Source organism: Dasypus novemcinctus, chromosome 30, assembly GCF_030445035.2.
Source record: "Dasypus novemcinctus isolate mDasNov1 chromosome 30, mDasNov1.1.hap2, whole genome shotgun sequence".
Classification (NCBI taxonomy): domain Eukaryota; kingdom Metazoa; phylum Chordata; class Mammalia; order Cingulata; family Dasypodidae; genus Dasypus; species Dasypus novemcinctus.
In genome coordinates this window covers 41,286,353-41,297,415 of record NC_080702.1, presented here as the reverse complement: position 1 = coordinate 41,297,415, position 11,063 = coordinate 41,286,353, and the positions used below count along the sequence as shown (strand labels likewise).

Genomic DNA, 11,063 nt, shown 5'->3' with positions numbered 1-11,063 from the left:
GAAAACTGTTCAGCTGATGAAGGAATACAGTGCAAATGTGGGATAACATGGATGAATCTTGAGGACTTCATGTTGAGTGACTCAAGCCAGACATTGAAGGAAAAATACTACATGACCTCTCTGATACGTATTAAGCAATTCAAGCTGTCTCAGAGAAGTAGAGACTGGATGGTAGATTTACAGGAAATTGGGTTGAGAGGAAATTTGTGAGCTTATGTCCACATTGGCAAAATTTGTTATAAAGTAGTTAAGTAGTTGTGCAGGGAAGGGATAAGAAGGGTGTGTAAGAATACTATTGGGCAGGACTTTGCAGACTTGCATTTGCAGCAAATATCGCATGAACATATAAAATGATCAGTACTGGAGAAGGTGGAAAAGGGTTTGATGTTGGGAATATGAGAGTCCTATATATTGTATATATGACTTTACTGTGATATAAAGCTTTTTTAAGAAAAAATTAAAAATTATATTAAAAAAATATGTAGACCCTGTTGAAGAATGGAAGAGATTGCCTTGCCACTGTACATACAGGGCAACACTGACACTTACAGTGCTGGAAGGGAAAACATCAAAATCAAAGTTTTACGATTTTTTTTCATGTTTAATTCCCTGGGTTATTCTTTTCTCTATTTTAGTTTTTCTAAATTAGTATATATTCTCTTTCTAATCTTTACACCTATCATTAATATTTAATTTTCCTACTAATTGAATTTGGCAATATATTAGGCTTCATTTTTGAAGAAGTTTTGTATCACAGAGGGGTTCATCTATGTCAGGGGTGGAGCACTGCTGGGGGATGTTATTGATGGGGAACATATGGTTGGAAGGGAGTTTTCCACGGAATGTATATAGGTTATAAAAAATGTTCAACTATTCATTTGGTATCATCATAGTAGGTAGAGTTACACATGAAAACTGAGGGAGTGCTGAGTTCCTATCATGGGAAGCAGTGTCTCATTCCCTAATGGAATGGCAACAATCCCCCAAGTACAAGGGCAAAGGCCAGTGGAGAAGGATGGTCTGATGATCAGCCCTTGATACTGATGACTATACTTATGAGCCTGTATGCTTGAAAAATCAAATAGGCCTAGAGTGGCAGCGTGCCTAAGACTTACGTTTGGGAAACCTCTATGTTGTTCAAATGTGGCAAATTTCTAAGCCAAAATCAGCATGTAAATGCATTACTGTAATGGTTAGGCTACTGTGTCAACTCTGCCAGGTAATTTTACCTAGTTGTGTGGTTAAGCAAGCACTGGACTAACTGTAATTCAAGGGCATTTATGGACTTTAGACACCATTGATTTTACTGCAGTTGTAAATCATAGATACGCTGGTTATAATTACATCAGTCAGGGATATTGCCATCAGCAAGAGTGAAGCTTAACCATATCAGCTGAATGCCTTAAAAGGGGTAGTGAATACAGCATTGAGAAATTCCAAGTTGATCTTTGGATAGCCAACATCTCCCAGAACTTGTCAAGAACCTTCATTGAACTAACATTGCCTGCTTGTGGAACCTAGACTTGTGCTTCCCCATAACTGCGTAAGAGACTCTTATATAATCACATACTATTGATAGATACCTCTTGTCAATTCTGTTTCCCTTGAGAACCCTGATTAACACAATTATCTTCCCCCCAGCATGGGACATGACTCCTGGGGATGAGCCTCCCTAGCACTGAGGGATAACTAACAATCAACAACTTGTGATGTAACCGGAAAAAGAACTTGAACAAAGGGGGAAATGGTAAAGATAAATAAGTTTATGGCTAAGACACTTCTAAATGTGTTGGGAGGTCATCAGAGGGGTCACACTTATGCATGTCTCAGCAGGATCCCAAAGGCAGCCAAAGTAGATACAACCCCATGTACTGGTGCTCCTGAGGGCTACAGAGAAACACAGATCTTACGGTCATGGCAGATGGCTCTGGAGTTCAGTGTCTTGCCAGTGGGCCCTACTTTGGAATTTGTGTTCCTGAGTGTGATGGAGTTGGGCTCTGATGTGGTCTTTCTACAAATGCCCATTCTGTCACTTTTAATGATCCTATGCTTGCTGCCGGGGTTGGTGTATATTAGGAGACTTGACTCTCTAGACTGGCCATCTGCCAGCTGTGCCCTGAGCCTTAGCAGAGTTGTAACACCACTCTCTGGTTCCTTGGACATACCAATGTCATCTAATGGAGGTGAATTTGATCAACCACCACACCAGGGAAATAGAGTGTCTGCATCTGCAAGCAGGAGAATCACATACATTAGCCATGTTTGATCTAAGTCCTATCTCCATTTAGAGGTGAGTGGACTTCAATATCCCATTGTCCACAGGATGCAGGAATAAAAGATGGATTAGAATGGACTTACAGGAATTCTATTATAGAACTATTGTGTCTCTAGCAATGCAAAATATTTTATCATTGGTGTGGAGACAGTGGCCATGGGAGTTGCTGTGGGCCGGGAGAGGGAAGAAGAGGTGTGATACTGTGGCATTTTCAGGACTAGGTGTTGTCTTGAATGATATTGCAGGGATGGAAGCAGGACATTATATATCCTGCCATAACCCACTGAATGGACTCGTGATGAGTGTAAACTACAATATAAACTATAATCCATGTGGTGTAGCAGTGCTCCAAAATGTATTCACCAAATGCATTGAATGTGCCACAATGATGAAATGAGGGACAAAATGGGGTCCCTGTTATGGGACGAGCGGGGTCCCTGTTGTGGGACGAGTGGGGTCCCGTTGTGGGACGAGCAGGGTCCCTGTTAAGGGGCGAGTGGGGTCCCGTTGTGGGATGAGAGGGGTCCCTGGCGTGGGGAAGAAAGCCTCGTACGGCTGCTGAGGCTTCCCTCGGGGGCTCCGAAGGTGTGGAGGGCGCACGACCCAGGAAGGAGTCGTGGAGACAGGCTGATGGCACAAGTCTGGTCTATTGCAGAAGGGGATGCAGATTTATAGGATCGGGGAGTGGTGTGGCGGGTTCTGATTGGCTAGGGCAAATGCTGTTTCCATATAAGGCAATGTTCTAGCATTGGGCTAGTGATTGGCCAGTAGAGTATGTGCTAACTCTTGATAGGCTGACACTGTTACTAAGCTGGTAGGTGGTTGTAAGCTGTTGCTGGGCAAACAGCGTACGAAGAGATTAGGTTTAAGGGAGGGGGGAGGGGAAGTGAGAGCTGGGCTAGGCGGGAGATAGGAAGGGGGAGGGCAGTGCCGGCTAGCCGTTAGCAGCAAAGGCCTAGTCAGGCGTGGTCACCTTGTCTAGGCCCAGTGGGCAGAGGCGGTGTCACCTCTTGCCACACTGTTTGCCACTGAGGCAAGCCGGGTGCCCCTCCTCCCACAATGAAAGAGGTTATTGATGTGGCAGGAGTGTTGTGGGGTGGGGTGTGGAGTATTTAGGAACCTCATATTTTTTAGTGTTACATTTTTTGTGATCTATATGACTTAAAAAAGACATTTAAATAAAAATAAAATAATTACAAAATGTATGGATCATACAAGAAAGAAATGGCTTCTTAACAATTTCATGTCATGCAATGCATGAAACTGCAATACTTTTATTTTTTATTTGTTTATTATTAAGTTTTAATTAGTAGCTTAGATGACTCAAAAACCTCCCATTTCCATCATTTTCAAGTGAACCATTTGGTGTCATTTTATACAGTAAAATATTGTGATAGTGTCACCTATAAATTATGTCTCACCTTTTTTATCACAGTATACAAAATGACTGGGCATAATGCTTGTTGATTAAAATGAAGTCTGAGAGAAATTGTAATGGAAAATGTTACCTTGGTAAAGTGTTTTTGATTATGGAATAAGAAGTCTAGTCAGCAAATTCTTTAAGGGGAAGCAGGAGCATTTGTTTTCCCTGGCATGTTCAGATAAAGGACACTAGATCTATATAAAATCAGAAAAGTAATTATTTTAGCTTGTTTACAATACAAATGATAAAATTTAATAAAATTTCCTTATCACTGCTTAGAGCTAAACTTGCATGGATCTGTTAATTTTCCAGCAATTTCATCATCTATATGGAAACAGAAAATCAAATATGTGTTTTAGAATTTATCCTCCTGAGCCTCTCAGATGATGCAGAACTGGAGTCCCAATTCTTTGGGATGTTCCTGTCCATGAACCCGGTCACCTTCATGGAGAACCTGCTCATCTTCCTGGAAATTCTCTCAAACTCCCTGTGGTCACCCCTCGGGCTGAAGTGTGGTTTGCTGGCCTGGCAGGGGAGCGGCCGCGGTAGGCCTAATTCCGCTGCCCCCATAATAGGGTGGTTGGTCGGACTCACCGCCAGCCCTGAAGGAAGCTCGGCATGGGCGCAGAGTGCCCTCGGGTCTCCCCTTCTCGGCAGCCATGCTTCTGCGGCCGCCCCTCCTCCCAGATGGCGCCACCCGATGCCTTGTGGGGTGGCACCCTTCTTCTTCCTTCTCCCTGCGCAGGCGCAGGGCAGAAAATTCCAGTCTGCCCTTTTCCCCTCCCCCGACAGCAGCAACAGCCAGGTGTGGGCAGAAAAATCCAGCCCGCCCTTTTCCCCTCCCCCGACAGCAGCAACAGCCAGGTGTGGGCAGAAAAATCCAGCCCACCCTTTTCCCTTCCCCCGACAGCAGCAACAGCCAGGCGTGGGCGGGAAACTCAAGTCTGCCCTCCACCCCAGCAACAGCAGCCACCAATCCCTAAACCCTGCCCCTTCCCCCAGCAACAGCGACAGCCAATCCCTAACCACCACCCCTCCCCCGTCCAGTACCGCCCACTGACCTTTCGCTGGCAACCAATCAGAACAGGGCGTGGCTTCGACCAATCAGCCTTCCCCAGCCCCTATAAAACTGTTGCCTCTCCCTCAGTAAAGTGGACTTGCGTGTTTACCTTGTCTCCGCGGTAGTTCTTCTGCCGTGCGCCCTCCAGTCCTGAGAGCCCCCGACAAGGGCCTGGCCTCCCTTGTCCCCAGTTCGTCGCCTGCTTCTCCGGGCGACCCCTTCGTCGCCGGCTTCGCCGGGCGACCCCTTCGTCGCCGGCTTCGCCGGGCGACCCCGTCAGCCGAACCGCGCAACCCCTTGTGAGACCGATCCCTCGTCTGCTGCCGGACCGACCCCTCGTCCCAGGTGGGACCGACCCCTCGTCCCAAGCGGGACCGACCCCTCGTCCAGAGCTGGACCGACCCCTCGTCCGCAGCCAGACCCCACCTCTACCGACCGAGCAAGCCGCCGCACTCCCTCCTCCACATGCCATATATTTCCTCTCCAATCTGTCTTTTAAAGATACCTATTTCACCTCCACCACTGTCCCAAAGAATCTGCCAAAAATCCAGACAGAGAAAAAAATCAAAACTTTTAAAAACTGCCTCAGCCAGAATTGTATTTTTATTCTTTTTGGACAATTACTTAATTCCCTTTGGGCGTGATATCCTATGACTACCTCATGCCCATCTATCACCCACTGCACTACTTTGTCAACATGACTGCCTGGATATGTGACTTCCTGCTAATGGCATGCAGGTCAGTTCATGGTTTACCCCATCTTCTAAAATGCTCAATGGTTTTGAGGGGTTGGTGCAACATGCTTGTTCTTACAACTTCCTCAGCCACCTAGTGATGTCTGCTGAAACTGTCCTGGTGACTCTTATTCCACTCGTAATATCCATTTCTCTTACTCTAAGATTGCATCCTCCATTTTGAGAATGTAATCATCTAGGGGCAAGTATAAAGCATTTTCTACCATGGGCCTCACCTTTCAGTATTGCCTTGCTTTATAGTACAGGTACGGGAGTGTATCTTAGTTCTTCTGCCATGTAAAACTCAAGGGCACATGGAAAGCCTCAGTGAAGTATATGTTGGTCCTCCAACGTTGAATACTGGTGAGTCTTAGAGTCTTAGCAATAAGATCATAAAGCAGGCCTTAAATATACTCTTCCTTTGAGGAGTGTCCTTTTTCTTGCACATTTCCATATTCATTGATTCATTTTTTGTTATTTATTTATCTATTTAGAGCCATTATTCACAAAGAACAAAAGATGGGAATAGCACGTCATTCAACCAGTTAGTGGAGAAACAAAATGTGGTATATACATTCAATGCGTTACGCTGCAGAAAAAAAAAAAAGGAATTGGGACACATTTGTTAATACAAATCAATCTTGAAGACATTACGTTAGGGGGAGAAAGCCAGGCACAAAATTTAAAATATTGCATGGTATTATTTATATGAACTAAATAAGCAAAATAAACACAAGGATTCAAAACCTAGAGTATAAATTAGGAGATAACTTGATGTCTGAGAAGGTGTAGAGATTCTTAATGCATGTAGAAGTTTTAATTAAGTTGACTGTAAAAGTATGTACTTGGGTGGAGTTGTCGTTGCCACACTATAGTGAGTAGCAGTTGGATTATAAATGGGAATGAGGCTGGAAAGGGTAGTTTAGGGATATAAATTTCAATTGAAAGAAAGCTAGAGAATATTCTAGAGACTGAAAAAAAAAAACAGTGGATGAGAATTGTGCTTGATATTACAGATGCAAGGATGTCCTTCCGTGAACAAGAGCAGATGTATATCACTATTGCAGGGAAGTAGGAATGTGGAAATGTATGGGAAAAATAAAATTGGTATGAAATATGTACTGTGGTTAACAGAAATAATTTAATGTTCATGCAACTATGCCACAGACACATTGTGCTGATAATGGGAGAGTATCTAAAAAGTGTGCTAAATATATGCTATGGAGTGTGTTTGGTGGTAATAGTCTGATGATATTATCTCATAATCTGTAACAAATGTTCAACCATGGTAAGGTGTGTTGGTGAAGGGGTATTGTCTGGGACTTCTTCTTCTGTGTATGATTTATTTGTAAGTTCACAACTTCTGTAATAAAAATTTTATTAAAACAATAATATAGAACATTCTGATATAACATGCCCTCATCATTTCTACTCTCCAATATTAATAACATTTTACCTGTAGATGCAATGGTGTGTTGGGGGAAAATCACAGCAAATGTATGGGATGGACGATCACTAGTATTTAAATTTTGACAATATTCTTCCATAAATTTTAACAAATATTTCACAACTATGCAAGGTGTTGATGGTGGGTTGACTAATGGATCACTGTTTGATGTTTTTCATGTATTTTTTTGTAATTTCACAACATTAAATATACAATTCTTGTTTATGTATGTTCATGTAAGAATGATATATTTTAATAAAATTTAAAAAATAAATAGTGCTTTTATAATTGATCATTTGTTGGAAGAAAATAACATTAAATTCATGTCCTAACATCAGTTGCCATAAATTGAAATTTGAAGCAAGATTAAATATAGCATAAAACTTCTAGAGGAAAGTTTAGATTAACACTTGGAGCATAAACTGAGGTAAAAAAAAAAAAAAGAAATAAAACTGAGCACATAAATGATGGACTTGACCCCCAGAAAACTTGAATATAAAAAATTTATAAAGAAACTTCTTCATAAATGAAAAGTAAATGAATATATTCAGAACATGTTTTATATTCAAAATGTAACAATGTGTATGTGTAAAAGTAAGAAATATGCCTGAAGTAAACAATGGATTATAATTAGATCAGTTTTAATATTCCTTAATCATTTATAACCAAGGTTCCACAGTAAACTAAAGTGTCAAAAATAGGGTGGTACATGGGAATGCTCTATTTTTTAAATGATATTTCTGCATACCTACAACCTTGGGAAATAAATGTTTAAAAAGCTGTAAAGAATAAAATACACTAAAAAGTTAAAAAATCAAAGGATGTGAAACAATGATTCAGACAGTAAAATTATAACTAACTTATAAACATAAAAATATGCTCAGCTTCATTAACAATCCATGGAAGTGAAATTAAAATACCCAGGAAATCTAATTTTCCAATAATTACTTTGATAAATAAATTACAAATCCCAGAAGTGGTGAAGATATGGAAAAATGTGTAAACTGCTAATTTCTAATAGAAAGTGACTTGTCAGATAAGGATCTTATGCTTTCATTTGGTTTGTTTTCAGAGTGCATCCACCAGAGACCAAAGTCCTTGTTTGGTGAGCATCTGTTCAGAAGTAGGAGTTTAATTCAAAACAACTCCTGGACTCTTTGAGGCTTAACTCACTACTTTCATGCTCTACTAGTGTAATGCGATATGATGCCCAAGGGAGTGGCCTCACTTTAGACAGACTTGGTTTGAATCCTTCCTCTGCCTTTCACTATCACTATTTTTTGTGCTAGTTACCTATTTTCTGTATGTCCTTAATTCATCAACTGTAACAAAGGAAAATTATACTGATCACATCAATGTTACAAAAAATTAAAGAAGATAATGTGTATAAAAGACTTAAACAGTGTTAAAAAAAGGTAGTGTGGTCATTTTTCATCAATGATTTTGAAGTACATTTCCAGGTGATAGGTTCTCACTAGTTCAATAAATTTGTATTTTTCAGGCCCAGAAACCACTATACTTACTTATTCTCCAGTCCATTTGTCCTTCCATTCAACAAATATTATCTCAACATGAATGCCATACCAAAATCATTAGTAGATATTGCAGTTACAAAGATGAATGATATATATTTCTCAAATGGGGAAATACATATTGGGATGAATAGAAAAATTCAAGGAATTGGATATGACTCAAAGTAAATGACCCAGATGAAGAGGGAGAAAATTTAGAGTCATTTCATTCTCATAACATCAGAATGCATCTTTGTAAATGAGTTCCTAGGGTAACATTTCCAAAAATGTGTGTATCCCACCAATTCAGAGGATAAATACAAAATGGATACTCAGAAATTTATTTACATATATTTGAATTTACTTACAAGGGAAAATTTTATTTGGAAACCATAATCAATATCCAGGTTAGACACAAAATTCTTAAATCTCAAAAAAAGACAATATTTCTCCAAAGAAGATAGACAAAGTGTCAATAAGCACATGAAAAGATGCTCAACATCATTAGTCATTAGGGATGAAGTACTGATACATGCTAGCATTTTGATGAACCTTGGAAATGTTATGCTAGGTGAAGGAAGCCAGAAACAAAGTCTCAAATATTATATGTTTGCTTTTATATGAAATATTCAGAATCAACAAATCCATTGAGTCAAATGGAAGATTCATAATTACCATGGTCTGGGAAGATGAGGGAATGGGGAGTGCATGATTAATGGGTCTAGGGTTTCCTTTTAAGATGATGATAATGTTTTGGAACTCTATAAATGTAGTGGTTGCACAACATTGTGAATGTATTAAATACCACTGAATTTTTCACTTTAAAATGAGTACTATTTTGTTATGTGAAATTCATCTCAATAAAATTGCTTGGAAATAAAAAGGAATAAAGATCTGATACAAGGCAATCACCAGACATTGTAAATCCTCACAGGGCCCACTGGATGGAATGGGGGAGAGTATGGGCCATGATGTGGACCATTGACCATGAGGTGCAGAGGTGCCCAAAGATGTACTTACCAAATCCAATGGATGTGTCATGATGATGGGAACGAGTGTTGCTGGGGGGGGGGGGGAAAGGTGGGGTGGGCGGGTGGGGTTGAATGGGACCTCATATATATATTTTTAATGTAATATTATTACAAATTCAAGAAAAAAAAAGAAAAAAAAAAAAGATCTGATACATTCTCCTGAATGGAAAAACCTCAAAGACATCATGGTGGCTCAAATAATACAGATACAAAAGAGAAATACTGTATGATCCTGTTCATGTGAAAGATGTGGAGTAAAAAATTCATAGAGAAAAAATAGTACGTTACAGTTTACCAGGTGACTGAGGCAAGGGGCATGGAAAACTATTGCTTGAAAGTTTTAGATTTGCTCCCAGCTCAAGTGGTAGCTGCCACTGAAGCTGCCTGGGATAAACTTGGGGAGGAGGTGGCCCTCATGGGTCTCTGAAGAGATGTCTGAGCCAGAGAAGCACCAAGGCAGCAAGAAGGGGCCTTGAAAAAGGCAGGGCAGCCTGGGCTTTGGCCTCCTTCTGGGATCCAGGGAATTTGAACAATGGAAAGCATGGAAGCAGCCACAGGAAAGACAGAGGCCCAGGCCTGTCCCCTTAGCCTGAACTCAGGAGAGCCAGGCAACCCTGCTGGCTGGATGAGGGTCAGGGCCCAAGAATGGAAATTCTCTTCCCCAGGATTTGGAGACTGTTCAGTCACCGGAAGCACAAAGTTCTCATTATTGAGCTGGATAGTGCAGGGAAAATTACCATCCTTTACTAAATTTCTAGGAATAACATTGTGCATACATTCCTACATCCCTGTCAGATGTAGAAGAGAGAGGGGATAATAATACATGTATCCTAATGTGGGATATTGGTGGCCAAGAATTTCTTCATTTTTCCTGGAACTCATACTATACTAACTCTTAGTTTGTAATAGTTGTTGCGTACAGTGTAGAGAAAGGATTTCTGTATCTAGAAAAGAAACACATGACATGTTAGCATATGAGGACATAAGAAAGGCTGGTTTTGCTGACTTTTGCTAATAAACAAGATGTTAAAGAATGTATGACTGTAGCAAAAATCCCCCAGCTTTTGAAACTAACTTCTATTAAAGTTCACCAGTGGCATATTCAGGCACGCTGGGCTCTTACCAGGGAGACATTGTGCCAAGGACTTGAATGGATGATGTTGTGATTAGATTATCTCTACTGAACTCTTCTCATAGATGTGTTTAAACTAAGTGATGGACTTTACCTGATACCTGCAGAAATGAGTGGCTTAAATATATTTATAGTGAACTGATAAGAATTTTTCTATAAGAGATAAAAGTAAGACCTCTTATTTTAAAACAAAGATGAAGTTTCACATTCCAACATACTTTCTCCTTAGTTATTTTCACAGTAAGGTCTTAAAACTATGACTGACATTTTTCTCATTCTGAATTCTCTCAAGACATTGTGTATCCTGTGGTAAGTATGATGAGGAGAAGACATTGTTAACTTGGAGAGATTTACTATTGGGCAATCTTCTCTAGTTGAATGTTCTGTTTTTGTTCTACATCAAAATACAAATCCACAGAGATATTTAGTTTCCAATATTATAAAGTTTAA

At 40.3% G+C, this 11,063-nt stretch overlaps 1 pseudogene; it reads left to right on the top strand.

The window, feature by feature from the left end:
• The first annotated feature begins 10,126 nt into the window (after nucleotides 1-10,126).
• Nucleotides 10,127-10,647, top strand: LOC101447232 (ADP-ribosylation factor-like protein 5A pseudogene; annotated as a pseudogene).
• The last annotated feature ends 416 nt before the right edge of the window (nucleotides 10,648-11,063 follow it).